The sequence below is a fragment of the Rhineura floridana genome, chromosome 1 (assembly GCF_030035675.1).
Source record: "Rhineura floridana isolate rRhiFlo1 chromosome 1, rRhiFlo1.hap2, whole genome shotgun sequence".
NCBI lineage: Eukaryota > Metazoa > Chordata > Lepidosauria > Squamata > Rhineuridae > Rhineura > Rhineura floridana.
In genome coordinates this window covers 164906987-164926939 of record NC_084480.1, presented here as the reverse complement: position 1 = coordinate 164926939, position 19953 = coordinate 164906987, and the positions used below count along the sequence as shown (strand labels likewise).

The following is a 19953-nucleotide window of genomic DNA, read 5'->3' as shown; positions in this document are numbered from 1 at the left end:
ATAGAACTATGTTTTTAGTGCCAGAGGGCTAACTCAACTCAAATCAATTTTTATTACAATCAACAGACCGTTAATCATTCCAGTGGGGGTCCCCAACCTTTTTGGGCCTGGAGGCACATTTGGAAATCTGAGAAATTGTCATAGGCACCACAAAATGCCCATTTCACAGAAGATAAGCTGGTGTTGCTCAGAGTCCTCCTGACCAAAAAAAGACACCCCCCAGAAAATACAGACAAAAAACCAGGCACCCCACCCAAATAGCCAACCCCCCATTTAAAATTGAGAGGGATTGGGAGCCTTGGCGGGTACCAAGGGGGATGTTTAAGGGTGCCATGGTGCCCACATGCACCATATTGGCAACCCCAACATTACAATATAGTCTCCTAACCAGGCAAAAGGAGAAATGCAGTCACTGGAAATGTTACAGTGCCAAAAGAATCCTCCTTATATGATTCCATATGGATTGCATCTGTCCCTGCAGTGGAATTTCTGTTTGCAAACGTAGGCCTGCTCACTCTGCTGACCCAGGTTTTCAATACCTACAGAACATGGAATCATAGATATGCTCTGGTTACATTTGCTTATTAAAACTGCCTCACACACTCAGTTGTACATTGCACTATTAGTTGTTTTATGCTTTTATTGCAACTGTTATGTTCTGTTGATTATTGATGGTTTTGTAATTTATCCTGCACTCAGACCTTAGGATGAAGGGCAGGTAAGAAACACTACAAACCAAGTGTCTCAGTGCATGGAGGTATACTCTCACACAGTGCTTCAACTCCACATGCTCCTCTTTGCTTGCTGACCCACCTTTGCTGCATTACTCCATGTGATGTTCATTCCATTATAGCTGAAACTTGGCAATAGTCCCAGGTCAGAATAGCCTTACATTTTTGTTCTAGTCACAGTTGGTATCCAATGTTAGTCATACACAGAGTAGACCTATTGAAATCAATGTAGTAAAGTCAATTATTTCAGCGGGTCTAGTCTGAGTATGACTAACATTGGATATCATCCCACAGCAGCTACTTCTCTACCATAAAGGGCCAACAGTAGCAACAGGTATAGTTTGTCACCTAGATGTTAATGTACACCAACTATTAGGTGAGTCGATAAATGACAACCTAGTTACTCCTGCTTTAAAGAATACATGAATGCCACGCTAGCAGCAGTAGCCCTGTATTTATTCCAAGGCTAAATCTTGGTGTAGGTATTAATGAAGCTCATTTCCTCCTCCATATGCACATTTTATAAAGTTATCAACCTAAATTCTTGTCCTGTAAAACTCAGCACAATTCAACAGTCAAGAAAATACTACCACCACGAGATGCAATCTATCCTTTTTGCTTTAGACAATCCAAGAAAAGTGAGTTTCTGTGTGTAAAAAGGTAGGGAAGGGGAACAGGCCACTTCATGTTAACTTCAAGAAAGGCCCTTTCATGTTAATCTGTGAGGGAAAATTCCTTGCTCATGATTATACAATCTAGGATAGATAAAATCCAGTTTTTTAAAACACTGATTTTATTTAAATCCAAATTAATTTTTGAGCTATAGTAAGTTTCTTTTTTAAAAGGAACCTGATTTAAAATGAAACATGAACCAAATGGAAATATATAATCTCCTAGAGGTAAATCTATTACTATTGTATTAGGCTGATTTTCAGGATTCAGCAGGGCAGTGAGGTTTGTGCTGGCCCTTGGATAAACTGCCAGAAAGATGCACTTCGCAAGAGAATTGTGTAGCCAGTGATGCAAAAACACTGCTTAAGAAATAACTGCCAGGAAGAAGGGGCAGCACATGTTAGCAGAAGACCCACAGCAAGAACAATACAGAATTGATGTTGAGCAATAACAAGAAGGTTAAACTAAGTGAGACCCTCTGGAAAGCAAAACTTGCTGTATGATCAACAACAGTAATAAAAAGCAAACAGGTTATAAAGCAAACCTAGATTCATTATAACCCTTCCTCACCCAGCAACCAGAGTTCTTATGGGGGGGTGGGGGTGCAGAATCGGGCTATCAGTCCTACCCTAAACCCCCTAAACAGGCTGCTCTGGCATTGGAGGGTGACCCGAGTTCTTTCCTGTCCTATTGGCTGTGGTCTTTTGGGTGGAGTTCAGGAACCGTACTATAAGGTTTTAGTGTGATAATCACATAGTATGGGCTATCAGCTACTCAGACTTTGCAATCTGCTCAGGTAATGCACCAGACAAGGGCATTTGTGCTACATTGCTTGCGCTTTAATATTATTTTCATGGCCCAACATGCCAGGTCTACAAAACAATATCAATGATGCCTTCTCTGGCTTCCAGATGGAGCAAATCTGGAAGTTGGCACCTCCCTTAACCCAGTCCAGATGTTGATCAGCCTTTACAGTCATAGCAGTTGATTGCCCAGCGTGCCATCTCTTCTGGCCTAACACTGAGTACTAGGTGGGCTGAAAGAAATTTGAGGAGTTCTGTGCCACTTCTCACCTTCTGCCTTCATATCCTATTCCAGTTATATCCTGCTTTTCACCATCTAGGTCTCAAAGCAGTTTTGAACAATAAAAATGTACAACATACAGTAGGCCCCACTTCTTGGCGTTCTGCTAATACGGCACCAGCGGGGCGATCAGCTGGAGGGGGGCTGGAGCTCCCCGCTCTCCAGCTGATCTTGCTGGAGGAGGAGAAGGTCAGCTGTAGAGCGCTACAACTGATCTCCTCCTCTTCTGGCACGATCAGAGCTCCGTGCTTGATCTGATCGTGCCGGAGGAGGGGAAGATCAGCTGTAGTGTGCTACAGCTGATCTCCTCCTCCTTGGGGCAATAAGACTCCCGCACTCCAGCTGATCGTGCCGGAGGAGTGGAAGATCAGCTGTCCCTGAGGTATTGTGGGTCTAAGTTATTCAGGGCTCTGAACACTAGTACAAGAGCCTTGAACCTGGCCCAGTAGTAGACAGGAAGCCAGTACAGGTCTTTTAACTGATGTCATTGGTTGGTGGTAGCCTGTTTCCATCACCAATCTAGACACAGCGTTCTGTGCTAGCTGAAACTTCCTGACCAGTAATCCAGTTTCAAGGTTACCAACACATGAACTATGGTGGTCAAGTTACCCCTATCCAGGAACAGCCATAGCTGACTTGCCAGTTGAAACTGATAAAAGGCACTCCTAGTCACAGACGCTGCCTGTGCCTCAAGTGATGATGGTTCAAGGAGTACCCCAAACTACATACCTGCTCCTTCAGAGAGAGTGCAAGCCCACCCAAAGCAAGCAACTGGCCTATGTCCTGGATCCAAGAACCACTCAACCACAAAGCCTGTCTTCTCAGGACACAGACTCAGCTTACTGGCCCCTATCTAGTCCACTACTGCATCCAGGCATCGGTCCAGGCCTTTCACAACCACTTCCAACTCAGATGTAATGGAGAAATAGAGCTGGGTATAATCAGTGTTGTTGTTATGTGCCTTCAAGTTGATCATGACTTATGGCGACGCTATGAATCAGCAACCTCCAATAGCATCTGTCTTGAACCATCCTGTTCAGATCTTGTAAGTTCAGGTCTGTGGCTTCCTTCATGGATCAATCCATCTCTTCTTTGGTCTTCCTCTTTTTCTACTCCCTTCTGTTTTTCCCAACATTGTCTTTTCTAGTGTCTTCTCATTATGTGTCCCAAGTATGACAACCTCAGTTTCATCATTTTAGCTTCTAGTGATAGTTCTGGTGTAATTGGTTCTAACACCCAATTATTTGTCTTCATCGCAGTCCATGGTATCCACCAAGCTCTCCTCCAACACCACATTTCAAATGAGTTGATTTTTCTCTTATCCACTTTTTTCACTGTCCGACTGTCACATCCATACACAAAGATTGGGAATACCATGGTCTGAATGATCTTGACTTTAGTGTTCAGTGATAGAACTTTGCATTTGAGGACCTTTTCTACTTCTCTCATAGCTGCCCTCCTCAGTCCTAGCCTTCTTCTGATTTCTTGACTATTGTCTCCATTTTGGTTAATGACCCAAGATATTGATAATCCTTGACAAGTTCAATGTCCTCATTATCAACTTTAAAGTTACATAAATCTTCTGTTGTCATTACTTTAGTCTTGTTGACGTTCTGCTGTAGTCCTGCTTTTGTGCTTTCCTCTTTAACTTTCATTAGCATTCGTTTCAAATCATTACTGGTTTCTGCTAGTATGGTATCAGCATACTGATAACATATTGCCCCCAAATGCCTAATGACGACTCCCAACAGCTTCATACAGTTGTTGAATAACACTGGGGACAAAAATACAGTGCCCTGCGGGATCTTGTAACATAACTGCTGTGGGCACAAGGAACAGTCTCCCAGTGCTGCTCTCTGGACATGAGCCTGTACGTAGGAAAGGCACAGTGTAGCACAGTGCCCCCCAGATCCGTCCCACAGAGCCGCTCTAGTAGGATACCATCATCAACAGTATCAAAAGCTGCATATAGACATAGCAATAGTATGAAGTAAGAGAAGCAGGGCCTTTTTCCCAATAAAGGTCACTCATCAAGGCAACTAAGGCCAGTTCAGTCCCAAACCAAGGCCTGAACCCAGACTGAAATGGATCTAGATAATCCGTCTCCTGCAGAAACATCTGTAGTTGTTCCACCACTTTACCCAGAAACTGAGCATTAGCAACTGGTTGATAGTTGTTGCATTATATTGGGTCCAGGATTGGCTTTTTAAGGAGTGGATGCACTACCACCTCTTTCAGGACAGCAGACCCCATCTCATCCCACAAAGAAGCATTTTCCTACATTCTGAAACCAGCTAATCACACATGCCCAGCTGGCTTTCACAGCCAGGATGGCAGGGATCCAGAGGGCATGTGGTTTGCTACAAAGCCACAAATATCTTTTTCAGTGGTGGTCCCCGAACTGTGGAATAGTCTCCCTGAGGAGGTGCGCTTGGCGCCGACCCTATCATCCTTTCGGCGCCAAGTTAAAACCTTTCTCTTCTCCGAGGCATTTTAATTTTTTGTTAATGATGGTAATGTTTGTAATTTGATCTTAGTTATGCAGTTTTTAGATTGTGATGCTTTTGTATTTTCCTGTATTTTATTGTATTTATGTTCACCGCCCAGAGAGCTATTGCTAGTCGGGCGGTATATACTAAGTTTTAAAAATAAATAAATAAATAAATAATTTCACATCAGACCAAATCATCATGATCTCCATGTGCTCCAGAGGCCCATCCTCCATATTTGGATTGATGAGCCTCTAGACCACACTGAAAAGCTCAGCTGTGTGAGTACTTGAGGATGTGGTGGAGATAGGAAATAACCTCTTCTTAGCTGCCTTAACTGCTATTTGACAGGTGTGATTATGTACCCTAGCAAGAGCACGATTTATGCCACTTAAGCCCCAAGTGTGTCCTGACATGTTCTATCACCCACAGCTTCTCCAGTGGGGAACAGTGAGCACCCTGGACAGGAACTTCTCTGCCCTGGCATTCATGGCGTGGGGTAGTGGGTTGGCAGATTCTACTGCTGACTTCAGGGTGCAGAAGATGCTGGAATGGTGGGCTAACCTGTCTCCAGCCCTTCCTGACAAGCGCTGGCCCATCACCCAAGCGCTTTTGCCAGTTTAATGAGTTGTGCTCTTTTCTTACAAAGCCCAGTTATTTTCTGCAGTGCCCAGATGGCCTTTTTTGGTGTGTTTAAGCTGAGTGCGCTGTCCCTGGGGTCTAAGTATGATATCTCAGGTAGAACTTTGCTGGTTGGGAACGTTTTGTTCAAAGAGGAGACAGTGCTCATCACTGTAGTTGAAAACTGACCAAAGAAGATTTGGATGCAAGATTGTTGGCCTGCTGTCCTCATCCTCCCCTATGTCTAGTTGCTGCGCTCTGGAGTTATGCAGATACCACACCAGCTGATAGCAGTTCCTTTTTCATCCACGAGGATCAGTTGCCCCCGATTCAATACCAGTTTGGGGTGGTGCTCTGCTGGGCCTTGTGGGCCACAGGCTGAAATCTCACCCTGTTTGGTTTTCATTCTTTCCGTGAAGAGGCGGCCATGCTGCTGCCCTAGTGGGCCTCCAGGCAGACACTATCCAGGCCATAGGCAGATGGCAATCTGCTGCGTTTAAGGCCTATGTCAGATTATGAGGGCCTTGTTCTGCTTCTGTGTCTAGATCTTCTTTCTTTTCCCTTTGGACAGGTTTGCACCAGATTCTGAATCCTGTCAGAGTTTTATTGTGTGGCCATTCGATCCCGTTCTGGGCCCACAGATGAGCCAGCTGCTTTGCCATGGGAACCCAGTTACAACTACCTCGCAGAGCCGCTGTCCACTAGGGCAGTGGGGTATGCTTTAGGGGGAATGGTTGCCCACCCTTTGCCACTTAGATCCAGCAGCCCCCATGCCACACATTCTGGTTATTCACCTAGGTAAAAATGATTTTGTCCAACAGACAGGTCTGGATATCTTGGGTTGCAAAGGATCTCTGTTGGATCTGTAGTTACGCTCCTGACATGATGCCTGTGTGGTCCAAATGTCAGATCTGGAGCGGGCTGCACATCCCAGTAAGATTGACAGAGCACAGTGTAGAGTCAATCAACTAGTCAAGAAATTCATTTTGGCTCACCACCACCTTTATTGCTTCACCAGCAGGTCCCAGAGCGGGTTACAGCAATTTAAAACACAGTATTAAAAACAATTAAAACAAATTACATTCCTTAAAACAGAGATATCTCAAGGCCAGGGTAAAGAGGTCTGTCTTTAGCATTTGCCAAAAACTGTACAGCGAAGGTGCCAGATCCACCTCTGTCGGGAGGGAACTCCACACAACTTAGGAGCTGCCACATGGAAAGCCCCCTCCCAGGCCACCACAACCTTCTGAGGGGAATGGAACTACCAAGATCTGTTTATCTTAATACCCAAAGAGGGTCTGTAGGGAAGGAGATGGTCTTTCAGATAGTTGGGGCCTAAGTTATTTAGGACTTTGAAGACTAACGTGAGCACCTAGAATTGGGCCCGGAAACGAACTGACAACCAATGCAACTCTTTTACATCAGCGGTTACATGAGTTCTAAAAACAACCCAAGCCAGTTATCTGGCCAATGCACTTTGGACCAGTTGAAGTTTCAGAGTCATCTTCAAGGGCAACCCCACATAGAAAACATTACAATAATCCAATCTGGAAGTTACCAGAACATGGAGCACTATGGCCAAGTCATCTATATCCAAAAGAGGCCATAGCTGCAAACCAGCCAGAGCTGGAAATAAGCACTCCTAGCCACCAAGGCTATCTGAGCCTGAAGTGACGCTGTTGGATCCAGGAGCACCTCCACGCGACGAACCTGCTCCTTCCAGGGAAGCACAACCCATCCAGAACAGTCTGTCTTCCCATATCTGGACTTGAAAACTTCGAACACGCAACACTCTGTCTTTTCAAGATTCAGTTTCATTTCGTTGGCCCACATCCAGTCCATCACGGCCTCTAAATACCTGTCTAACACCTCAACAGCCTCTCCCAACTGAGAAGGAACAGACAGAGCTGGGTGTCATCTGAATATTGGTTACACTTCACTCCAAAACTCCTGATGACAGCTCCTAGTGGCTACATATAGATGTTAAATAGCACGGGGGACAAAGTGGAACTCTGCGGGACACCACAGGAAAGCTCCTGTGGTCTCAAACAGCAGCTTCCCATAACTACTTTCTGGAAATGTCCCTGGAGGTAGAAGCAGAACCACTGAAGTACAGTGAACCCACTTCCTGAGTCACTCCAGAAGGATATCATGGCATCAAAAGCCACCGAGAGATCAAGAAGAATGAGCAGGGCTGCATTCCCCCCATCTCCCTCAGGACAAATGTCATCACCCCAGGTAGCGAAGGCAGTTTCAGTGCCATGACCTGGCCTAAAGCCAGACTGAAATGGATCCAGATATTCCACAGGGTGTGCATGCATCAGTTGATAGAACACTTCATCCACCACCAATTCAATTCTTTTTTTGGTGAGACTCACTATTTATGGATTAAGGTTTTCAAAGTGAAAGTTTCTAAATCTAAGTTTGTGTACGTTTTCCCTTATGATATATTTTTGTGTTGTTGTGGCTATGACATATTGTCCATTTTATTATAATGTTACTGTTATAAATTTCATAGGTGTGTGTGCATATATTCCCCATGGCAGGATTACATTTGACTATCTCCAGTTATTCAGAGATGATAGCATTAATCTCTCTGTTCTTGTTTGTGACATTTTCTTAGAAGATCTGCAAAGAGTCTTTTTGAGCTCTTGTGTATTTGTGGATGGAGGCGAATTAGCTATAGCTGATGACCTTCTGTGGCATTTAGTTAAACCAGGTGACAGAATTTTGAAGAACTGGAACTGGGTGGTAAGCCTGTTCTTGCTTTTAGACAGCCACCAACCTAAAAAGCCTACACACCATTCATTCACTTTGACCAAAAGGGGAGAAGTTATAGCTGTTTTGAGATTCCCCATTATAATGAAGGGGAATCAGAACTCTGTTTTATACAAAGCAGTTTGGAACCCCAAACAGAGATCAAAGTGAAGGGAGCATCAAGCGACTCTGAAACAGACTGGAATTTTAAAAACACAGATACAAAGCAAATCTTGGGGCCTGGACATACAACCCATTTTCTGTTCTGCTAAGTTAATTTGCTTAGCAATGATCAGATGATTGTTATTACCTATAACGGCTGCTGTGAAGTGTCATTGTGCTCCTTTGGCATATATTTAAGCTCTAACTATATTATTACTTTATACAATCATCGTGGCATTGCTGAGTAACTGCCAACCACTGCTGTTGCAAAGGGAATTTTGCCTACATTTAAGCTTTACCTGAATTAAACAACACCATTAAAACATACAGAAGTATACAATTAAAAAAGAATTAAACTATGAGAAAAATTAAAACCATAAAACATACGTTAAAAACAGCAGACAATTTAAAATAATAAAATATTAAAATATTTAAAATAAAATTTTAAAATAAAAATAAAGTTGTCCGCTGTTTTTAACGTATGTTTTATGGTTTTAATTTTTCTCATAGTTTAATTCTTTTTTAATTGTATACTTCTGTATGTTTTAATGGTGTTGTTTTTAGTTGTAAGCCGCTCTGAGTCCTATTGGGAAAAGGGCGGGGTAGAAATAAAGTTTATTATTATTATTATTTTCACAGAATATCTTTTTACACTCTATTGCCATTTAACTCCCCCTCTAGCATGCACACCTTAAGTTGGTGAGGGGGTCTGAGAGTGTCAAAGAAGCTGAGAGCAATGCCGTCAAGAGTCTAGACCAAGAGGCTTGACTCCTAGCACGTCACCCAAGGCGGAACAGTCAAAGCTGAGACACGACACTAAGATGCATCCAGACTCAGAGGAAGGCAATGGCAAGCCACCTCTGAATACCTCTTACCATGAAAACCCTATGAACAGAGTATCCAAAATGCAACACGAGATAGTGCTGGAAGATGAGACCCCCAGGTCAGAAGGCACTCACCAAGCTACTGGGGATGAACAAAGGACAAGTACGAGTAGTGCTGTGACTAATGACGCAGCTGGGTCAAAGCCGAAAGGAAGCCCAGAGGCTGATGCGCACAGATGCGAAAGGAGAGTCCGGAGTTGTACGACACACGCAATAGGAACATGCAATGTCAGAAACATGAACCAGGGGAAGTTAGAAATTGTCAAGCAAAAAATGGAATGTATCAACATTACAATACTTAGTGTGAGTGAATTAAAATGGATGGGAATGGGACATTTTCAATTACGCAACTCCAAAATATTTTATGCAGGAAATGAGAAATTAAGAAGAAACGGGGTTGCTTTAATAGTGAGAAGTGATGTAGCAAAAGCAATTAGGAGCTATAATGTAAGGACTCAGCAAGTGATATACCTATTAACATAATTATCATCCAAGTCTATGCTCCAACGGCAAATGCAGAAGAAGAAGAATTGGAAAGATTTTATGCAGAAGTACAGGAAGAAATTGATCACACACCAAAACAAGATATGATAATCATGGGGGACTGGAATGCAAAAGTAGGGAACAGAGAAGAACTAGGAATTGTGGGGAAATGGGGCTTAGGTGACAGAAATGAAGCAGGAGAAAGACTTACTGAATTCTGTGAAGCCAATGATTTGTTTCTCGCCAACACAGTTTTTGAGCAACCAAAAAGATGGCTGTACACGTGGACATCACCAGATGGTCAATATAGGAATCAAACTGATTATATAATTGGAAACAGAAGATGGAGAAGTTCCATACTTTCTGCAAAAACAAGACCAGGAGCAGACTGCGGTACAGATCATGAACTGATCGTATCGAAAATCAGAGTAAAACTAAAGAAGACCAACAAAACAATCATAATGCTAAAATACAATTTAAATAACATCCCAGAAGAATATCTTGGAACGAGTGGTTGCTGGCCAGCTCCAGGCACTATTGGATGAAACCGATTATCTAGATCCATTTCAATCGGGCTTTAGGCCCGGTTTCGGCACTGAGACAGCCTTGGTCGCCCTGTATGATGACCTATGTCGGGAGAGGGACGGAGGGAGTGTAACTCTGTTGATTCTCCTTGATGTCTCAGCGGCTTTTGATACCATCGACCATGGTATCCTTCTGGAGAGGCTCGTGGAGTTGGGAGTTGGAGGTACAGCTTGGCAGTGGTTCCGCTCCTACTTGGCGGGTCGTCTCCAGAAGGTAGTGCTTGGGGAACATTGCTCGACACCGTGGGCTCTCCAATATGGAGTCCCGCAGGGGTCAGTTCTGTCTCCCATGCTCTTTAACATCTACATGAAGCCGCTGGGTGCAGTCATCAGGAGTTTTGGAGTGCGCTGCCATCAGTACGCTGATGACACGCAGCTCTACTTCTCCTTTTCATCTTCTTCAGGTGAGGCTGTCAATGTGCTGAACCGTTGCCTGGCTGCAATAATGGACTGGATGAGAGCTAACAAACTGAGGCTCAATCCAGACAAGACTGAGATGCTGTTGGTGGGAGGTTTCTCTGATCAGACGGTGGATATTCACCCTGCTCTGGACGGGGTTACACTCCCCCTGAAAGAGCGGGTTCGTAGTCTGGGAGTAATTTTAGATCCTTCCCTGTCACTCGAGGCTCAAGTAGCCTCGGTGGCACGGAATGCGTTCTACCACCTTCGGTTGGTAGCCCAGCTACGTCCCTATCTGGACAGGGAGGACCTCACCTCAGTTGTCCATGCTCTGGTAACCTCTCGATTGGATTACTGCAATGCGCTCTACGTAGGGTTGCCTTTGAAGACGGTTCGGAAGCTACAGCTTGTGCAGAATGCGGTGGCCAGACTGATAACAAGGACCAGGCGGTCTGAACATATAACACCTGTTCTGGCCCGCTTGTACTGGCTGCCAATATGCTTCCGGGCCAGTTTCAAAGTGCTGGTTTTAACCTATAAAGCCTTATACAGCGTGGGACCACAATACCTGCTGGAACGCCTCTCCCGATATGAACCTGCCCGTACACTACGTTCAACATCGAAGGCCCTCCTCCGAGTTCCGTCTCATAGGGAGGCTCGGAGGATGGTAACAAGAACTAGGGCCTTCTCAGTGGTGGCCCCCGAACTGTGGAATAGTCTTCCCGATGAGGTGCGCTTGGTGCCGACGTTGTTATCCTTTCAGCGCCAAGTTAAAACCTTTCTCTATTCTCAGACATTTTAGTCTTTTAATCTTTAAATATGTTTAAATTGATTTTAGATTTGTGGATCTCTATTTACATGTTTTTTATACTGAATTATAGGATTTTTATTGTGTATACTTATACTTTTCTGTTGTACACCGCCCAGAGAGCGATGCTAGTCGGGCGGTATAGAAATTCAATAAATAATAATAAAAATAAAATAATAATATAAAGATCAAATAAGGAACAGATTGGAGGCTTTAAACTTAGTTGACAGAGAACCAGAAGAACTATTAAGTCAGATACATTATCAGGGAAGAATGCAAAAAGACAATGCCTTTAGTTAAAAAGAGAGAAAGATCTCAATGGATGACTAACAAAACTATTAAACTGGTTAAAGAGGGAAGGAAAGCAAAAGCAAAAGGAGAAACACAGTCAGAACCCTAAATTATTTATTTATTTATTTATTTTATTTTATTACATTTCTAGACCGCCCTATAGCAGAAAGCTCTCAGGGCGGTGTACAACAAATAAAATCACAATTAAAATATGAGCAAGTGTGGAAATATATATATATATATATAGTACAATTATAAAACATTAATAAAATTGCCATTGAGATTTATAAATTAAGATCATATTAAGTTTAGAATGTTAAATTAAAATATTTAAAAATTTACAAAATTTAAAAAGCCTGGGCGAAAAGGTAAGTTTTTACCTGGCGCCGAAAAGATAACAGAGAAGGCGCCAGGCGTATCTCGTCTGGGAGGGCATTCCATAGTTCGGGGGCCACCACCGAGAAGGCCCTAGATCTAGTTGTTGATCTCTGGGCTTCTTTATGGGTTGGGACCCGGAGAAGGGCCTTCGACGTCGAGCGTAGTGAATGGGTAGGTACATAGCGAGAGAGGCGCTCCATCAGGTATTGCGGTCCAATGCCGTTTAGGGCTTTATAGGTAAGAACCAACACTTTGAATCTGGCCCGGAAACATATCGGTAGCCAGTGCAGCTGCGCCAGGACAGGTGTTATATGGTCAAATTTCTTTGTCCCAGTGAGAACTCTGGCCGCAGCATTTTGCACTAGCTGAAGTTTCCGAACCGTCTTCATAGGTAGCCCCACGTAGAGTGCATTACAGTAGTCCGATCTAGAGGTTACCATAGCATGGATAACTGAGGCAAGATGCTCCTTGCTCAGATAGGGTCGTAGTTGGGCTACCAGCCGGAGCTGGTAGAACGCATTCCGTGCCACCGAGGCTACCTGAGCCTCAAGTGACAGGAGCGGATCTAATAAGACCCCCAAACTACGTACCTGTTCCTTTAGGGGGAGTGTAACCCCATCTAGGACAGGTCGAACGTCAACCATCTGGGCAGAGGGTCCTCCCACCAACAGCATCTCAGTCTTGTTAGGATTGAGTTTCAGTTTATTAGCTCTCATCCAGCCCATTATCGCGGCCAGGCAGCGGTCTAGTACATCAACAGCCTCACCTGACGAAGATGAAAAGGAGTAGTAGAGCTGCGTATCATCAGCATATTGCTGGAAACGCACTCCAAAACTCCTGATGACCTCACCCAGCGGCTTCATATAGATATTAAAAAGCATGGGGGACAGAACTGAACCTTGCGGGACCCCATATTGGAGTACCCAGGGACTCGAGTAATGTTCCCCCAGCATCACCTTCTGGAGACGATTCCCGAGATAGGAGCAGAGCCACCGCCAAGCAGTGCCTCCCACTCCTAAATCCGTAAGTCGCTCCAGAAGGATACCATGGTCGGTGGTATCAAACGCCGCTGAGAGATCAAGGAGAACCAACAGAGTTACACTCCCTCTGTCTTTCTCCCGACAGAGGTCATCATACAGGGCGACCAAGGCCGTTTCTGTACCAAACCCCGGCCGAAAGCCCGATTGAAATGGGTCTAGATAATCAGTTTCATCCAAAAGAGCCTGGAGTTGGCGAGCGACCACACGCTCTAGAACCTTGCCCAGGAATGGGACATTTGCTACTGGCCTATAGTTGTCCAAATTATCAGGGTCCAAGGAGGATTTTTTTAGGAGCGGTCTCACCACCGCCTGTTTCAGGCAGGGTGGGACCACTCCCTCTCGTAAAGAGGCATTAATCACCTCCTTGGCCCAGCCGGCTGTTCCATTCCTGCTAGCTTTTATTAGCCATGAGGGGCAAGGATCCAGAGCAGAAGTGGTCGCCCGCACCTGTCCAAGCACCTTGTCCACATCCTCGAGCTGTACCAACTGAAACTCATCCAATAAAACAGGACAAGACTGTGCTCTGGACACCTCATTAGGATCAACTGCTACAATAATGGAGTCAAGGTCCCGGCGGATGTTCATGATCTTATCACGAAAGTGTCGCGCAAACTCATTACAGCGGGCAATTGATGGTGTTATTGCGTCCTGGGGACCAGAGTGTAAAAGTCCCCGGACAACTTTATAAAGTTCCGCTGGGCGGTTAAGGGATGACTGAATAGAGACAGCAAAGTATTGCTTCTTTGCTGCTCTCACTGCCTTCACATAGAGTTTGGTAGAGAGCTTCACAAGTGCATGATTACAGCCGTCGGGAGTTCGCCTCCATTTGCACTCAAGCCGTCTCCTTTCTTGCTTCATCACTCTTAGCTCCGGAGTAAACCAGGGAGCCAATTGAGCTCTGCAACGGAGAGGGCACACCGGGGCGATCGTGTCAACTGCCCGGGCCATTTCCGTATTCCACAGCATGGCCAGGGTTTCGACAGGACCGTCAATTCTATCAGCCGGAAAATTCCCTAGAGCCATCAGAAAACCCTCAGGATTCATTAGTCTCCGGATTCATGCATTCATTCATAAATGCAACAATACAGCAACTAGTAGTAGGGACAAAGAGAACTATTACAATAGTTATTGTACAGAAATAGAAGAGGACAACAAAAAGGGTAGAACAAGAGCCCTATTCCAAAAGATTAAAGAAATTAAAGGGAAATTTAAACCAAGAGTAGGGATGTCGAATAATCAACAGGGGAACACAATGACTGACAGAGATAAAATAAAAAGATGGAAGTAATACACTTAAGAACTATATAAAAGAGATGCAAGAATGACAGATTCATTCATGGGGGAGCCGTATGATAAAGAACCAGAAATTTTAGAATGTGAGGTGAAAGCTGCTGGAAACAAATCACCAGGAACAATGGCATACCAATAGGGTTGCTACAAGCTACTGAGACTTAATCTGTCCAAATTTTGACAAACATTTGTCAGCAGGTATGGAAAAGAAAACAATGGCCCACAGACTGGAAGCGTTCAATATACATCCCATTTCCAAAAAAGAAGGGGATCCCAGGGAATGCATAACTATTGAACTACTGCCTTAATATCCCATGCAAGTAAAGTAATGCTCAAGATTCTATAACAAAGGCTCTTACCATACATACCATACATATATGGAGCGAGAAGTGCCAGATGTCCAAGCTGGATTTAGAAAGGGAAGAGGTACCAGGGATCATATCGCAAGCATACGTTGGATAATGGAACAGACCAAGGAATTTCAGAAAAAAAACATCCCTGTGCTAGATTACACCAAAACCTCTGATTGTGTAGATCATGAAAAACTATGGAATGCTTTAAAAGAAATCGGCGTGCCACAGCATTTGATTGTCCTGATGCGCAACCTAAACTCTGGACAAGAGGCTACTGTAAGGACAGAATATGGAGAAAACGACTGGTTCCCAATCGGAAAGGGTGTGAGACAGGGGATCATATGGAAAGTGGAACTGGACCAAGATGAAGGAGGTGTGAAAATTGGAGGGAGAAATATCAATAATTTCAGATATGCAGATGATACCATACTATTAGCAGAAACCAGTAATGATCTGAAAAGAAAGCTGATGTAAGTTAAAGAGTAAAGCACAAAAGCAGGGCTACAGCAGAACGTCAGAAACACTAAAGTAATGACAATAGAAGATTTATGCAACTTTAAAGTTGACAATGAGGACACTGAACTTGTCAAGGATTATCAGTACCTTGGCACAGATTAACCAAAATGAAGAAATCAGAAGAAGGCTAGGACTGAGGAGGGCAGTTATGAGAGAAGTAGAAATGTCCTCAAATGCAAAGATGTATCACTGAACACTAAAGTCAGGATCATTCAGATCTTGGTATTCCCAATCTTTATGTATGGATGTGACAGTCGGACAGTGAAAAAAGCAGATAAGAGAAAAATCAACTCATTTGAAATGTGGTGTTGGAGGAGAGCTTTGCGGATACCATGGACTGCGATAAAGACAAATAATTGGGTGTTAGAACCAATTACACCAGAACTATCACTAGAAGCTAAAATGATGAAACTGAGGTTATCATACTTGGGACTCATAATGAGAAGACACTCACTAGAAAAGACAATGTTGGGAAAAACAGAAGGGAGTAGAAAAAGGAAGACCAAAGAAGAGATGGATTGATTCCATAAAGGAAGCCACAGACCTGAACTTACAAGATCTGAACAGGGTAGTTCATGACAGATGCTACTGGAGGTTGCTGATCCGTAGAGTTGCCATAAGTCGTAATCGACTTGAAGGCATGTAACAACAAAACAACAGTCATTAGCTCCAACCTTAATAAAGGTTGTCTTAATAAAACTGGTTAGCCTTTAAGGTACCACAAATCAATTCACCCTGACACAGTCAGCTCAATTGCTGGTTGGGAATGTTTTGTTCAAAGAGGAGACAGTGCTCATCACTGCAGTAGTTGAAAACTGACCAAAGAAGAGCAAAGTTCAGCTCAATTATGGGAGAGAAAATGGGAACAAACTGCATGAAGAGTTATTTTAATCAGGCAAGTTGCAGTATGCGTAGGCAGAGAAAGCGCAAACATGGGACAGAATGTACAACTTCACACCTAGTCCAGATGTTGGTCAACTTTCACAGCCACTTAAGGGTCCTTGGAAAACAGTCCATGTGGCACTTCACACCCTCAACAGGAAGGCAGGAAGAACTCCAAGACAGGATTGACGTGCCAAGGGGAGATGGAAACAGCACAGAGGAAGTTGCTAACTGTAGGAAGATATTTCAGGCAACATCAGCCTCAGATCAGGAGTGAGCTGTGTCCCAGCCAACGCTCAAAACACTTCCTCAGCATCAACATCAAAATATACAAGGCCAAATCAATCAAAAACTGCACTGCTCATTTCTCCTGGAGGTCATCAAAACAATGACCTCAAACACTCCTTCCCAAAGTGTGATGTAGTCAGATGTCTGCTTCCCTCTCCCAGTCAACAGTTCTGTAATACTGCATTGTCCCTCCAATGTACTTCCACTGGTTTCCCACTCCACTCATTCAAAACATATATTACAAAGTTTCTACTTTCCTGTACTTAGCTTCCCAACTGAATTGTTTCCCATCTGCAGTAAGCTAAGAGGACCTTGCTTGCCTCCTCCTTTTCTTAAAGGAGAAGAGGCACCTGAGGCACTGTTAACCAACCTGCCTCTTCCAGATTGCAAAAAAATAGCTATTTCCAGTACAGAAATCAAAGGCATATAAGAGACCAGGCTATTGTACTACACCTAAAACATCTCTAGCACCTTATTTCAGCCTCCTCTTGAGAACCTCCAAGGAGATCCCTGAAGCCTCCCTGCATCTGTAGGCCTGCTATTAGCATTAGGAATGTTTTCCAAAGGTTAGTGGACCTGTTAATCTGAAGGTCCTCTGGAGACGGCTGCAGCCATTCTTTATATAACACAAGCAAGGGGAATTATGTTGGTGAAAAATGGTCTGGCCGTCGCAGAAAGGGCTTGGTCATTCTCCCTTCCAGGCCATCTTCTGGCTGATGGGAGTCCTGGAAACACTTACAGCAGTCCTTTTGAACAAAATATTCTGCTACAGAATGCCAGGCAAAACATTCAAGATTTAATCCTGGATTAGTATGCCAACCTGGCACATATGATTGAGAGCTGGCTAGATTACGCTGGCAGTCTCTTCTTCTCTCTGCCAGAGTTCTCTGTACAGCAGCAGGTGACATGGAAGGGAGCTGGGGAGGGGGAGTTGTAATTCTACCCTCGTATCCAGGTGCCCCAATCCAGCAATCTGCCAGTTTTAAGTGTGTACACCTGAAAATGCAAGTTGGGGACAGAATAGAGATTCTGTTGATGTATATTCCACTGCCTAATGGTGTCCCTGCTTGAGCAAGCCAGGTGGACTTGGGTATAGCACTGACGTCTCCTAAGCTTATCGCTCTGCATTCACACCAAGACTGCCCTCTTGTAAGTGGCTGAGGATTTCATCGCCTTCATGTATGTGTCCAAATAATATCTAACCCTATCCATGCAGTTAGTCAATGAGGGACAAATGAGGGAAAAAGTCAAATGACTACCTGGAAGGGTTTACCTCCACAGGGATGGAGGGCCTATTAAAATGGTCCATCCCAGGAGTCTGATGTATCCAGATAGTTTTCGGACAGTTCTTGGGGATATTCCTGCCTCAACTGCAGAGGATTCTGTTGAAACTCTGGACAGTTTTTGGAATGCAGAGATGGGAGATGGCCTGGCAATTGACCAAATCACTCCTCAGCATTCTCTCCCACTAAAAAAAGCCAGCTCCCTGGTTTACTGGGCAGCTGGGGCAATGAAACTGCAGAGACAGCAGCCAGAGTGTTGTTTATTTATTTATTTTATTTATTTATTTAATTAATTTAATTTATATACCACCCTAAGCCAAAAAGGCTCTCTGGGCGGTGTACATAAAAGATAAAACAAGCAGAAAACTTCTGTTGGCAGAAAACGCAAAATGAATCTGACTTAATTGGGCTAGAGCTCATTTTAGAGCCTACTCTATTGGCACCAATGACAGCAGCAATCATACTTTTCCATCATCACCATCACACCTGCACAGGTCATCCTACAGAGTTCTTCCAAGTAGTCAGAGGGCTGTTACATCTTGACCCTCATGAAGGCGGAGACAACCACTTGGTGACAAACTCTGACCAATTTGCAAGAAACTTTGCAGATAAATTCACTTGGATTTGCTCTGACTTGGATGTCACAGTTTGTGCTGGTCCACACCTGTGGCTACTGCTTATCCAGTTGTTATGAATACTTTTCAATCTGTAGAACCTGAGAATATGGACAGGAACCTTGGAGGGGTGAGGCCTACCACATGTATGTTTGACTCATGCCCCTGCTAGATTATTAACACCACTAAAGGAGGACTAGCTGAATATATTATGGGAGTGGTAGATGCCTCTGTACATGAAGGCATTGTTCATTTGTCCTAGTCTCCTTTGGAGGAAGGGTGGGATATACATGTAATAAACAAAATAATAATAATAATAATAATAATAATAATCTTCTAGCCATAAGGAGGCAGTAGTAAGATCTTTTATTGAAGAAGCCTTCTTGAATCCCACCATGTTGGATAATATTTAGCCACTCTCCATCTCCAATATTCAATTATTAGGCAAGGTGCTTCTCAACTCCAGGTTTTCCTGGACAGGGTGGATTGCCCTCCAGATGTTGATAGACATCTCCCATTAGTTCCAGACAGTATGGCCAGTAGTCAAGGATGATGAGATGTCTAACAACATCTGGAGAACCACATATTAGCTATCCTTAATTTAGACCCATTTCCATCTGGATTCAGACATAGCTAAGGAACAGAGATAGCTTTAATCACCCTGGTAGACAGGTGATCAGCCTTTGATCATCTAGCCAGGAACTGGACAAGAGAGTACATCCCTGCTGGTTCTGGTGGACATGCCCAGTGGCTTTTGATACTATTGACCATCCTTCTGGAATATCTAGCTGGCATGGGACTTGGGAACACTGTGGTAGTGTTGTGGACTTCCTGGAAGGTTAGTTCCAGAAGGTGGTGCTGGAGGAATGCCAACTGTCAAAATGGTCATTAGACTATGGTGTTCCACATGGTTCCATCTTATCCTTTGTGCCTTTCAACATCTACATGAAACCACTGGGGAAATCATTTGGAGAGCTGAAGTGCTGGGCCATCAGTATTCTGATGACTCCCAGGTCTGTCTCTTCTTTCCATCCAATTCCAGAGAACCTGTTGAGGTTCTGTTGTGGGTCTGGAGTCAATAATGGGCTGGAAGAAGGTGAACAAATCAAAGCTAAATCCAGACAAGACAGAGATGCTCCTGGCCAGAACAGCAGCCCTTTTTGGAACAGAAATTCATCCTTTTTTGGGCAGGCTTGCCTTCCCCTAAAAGACCCAGGTTTGTAGTTTGGGGAATACTTCTTGATCTAGCTTTGAACTTGGATGTTCAGGTGTCAGTCTTAACCAGAATGTCTTTGTCTAATTTAAGATTAGTGCACCAGCTACACTTGTTCCTAGGGATGTATCA

The 19953-nt window shown here is 43.9% G+C and overlaps 1 protein-coding gene across 2 annotated transcripts in view; it reads right to left on the bottom strand.

The window, feature by feature from the left end:
* The window catches only part of TMCO1 (transmembrane and coiled-coil domains 1), a 40509-nt gene that overhangs the window by 10668 nt on the left and 9888 nt on the right, over positions 1–19953 (bottom strand). The window lies entirely within an intron of this gene.